This window comes from Mycetomoellerius zeteki, unplaced genomic scaffold (assembly GCF_001594055.1).
Source record: "Mycetomoellerius zeteki isolate Tzet28-1 unplaced genomic scaffold, Tzet1.0 scaffold921, whole genome shotgun sequence".
In the NCBI taxonomy this organism is placed as follows: domain Eukaryota; kingdom Metazoa; phylum Arthropoda; class Insecta; order Hymenoptera; family Formicidae; genus Mycetomoellerius; species Mycetomoellerius zeteki.
This window is the reverse complement of record NW_017257960.1, coordinates 1-471: the sequence shown is the minus strand read 5'-3', so window position 1 is coordinate 471 and position 471 is coordinate 1.

Below are 471 nucleotides of genomic sequence, written 5' to 3'. Positions count from 1 at the left end.
TATTATAATAATAAGATTTATAAACATAAACATATTATTTTTTAACTTTGAAGGTTTAAAGTTTAACAAATAACTCAAAATCTTATTAATATCATAAATTACATTATAACAAGAACAGAAGAAACCAACAATAATGGAAAATACATATAAAAAAATAAATAACCAATTTTAAAATCCCCAAATTTAATTAACTTTGACTCTAACCTATAAAAATACAAAGAGCTAGACAACATATTAATATAAATATACAGTATAAATAATGACCTAAACATTATCAAAATCAAAATAAAAATTAAATTATTTAGCTTTATAAACAAAAAAATAGAGTATCATTTCAAATAAAACAGTAAATGGAGGTAAACCAGCTACATTAAACATAACAAACAAAAACAATAAATTTAACCTATATTACTAACAACAGAAAAACCTTTAAATATCTTATAAAAAAAATATATAAACAGATAAAAAAAG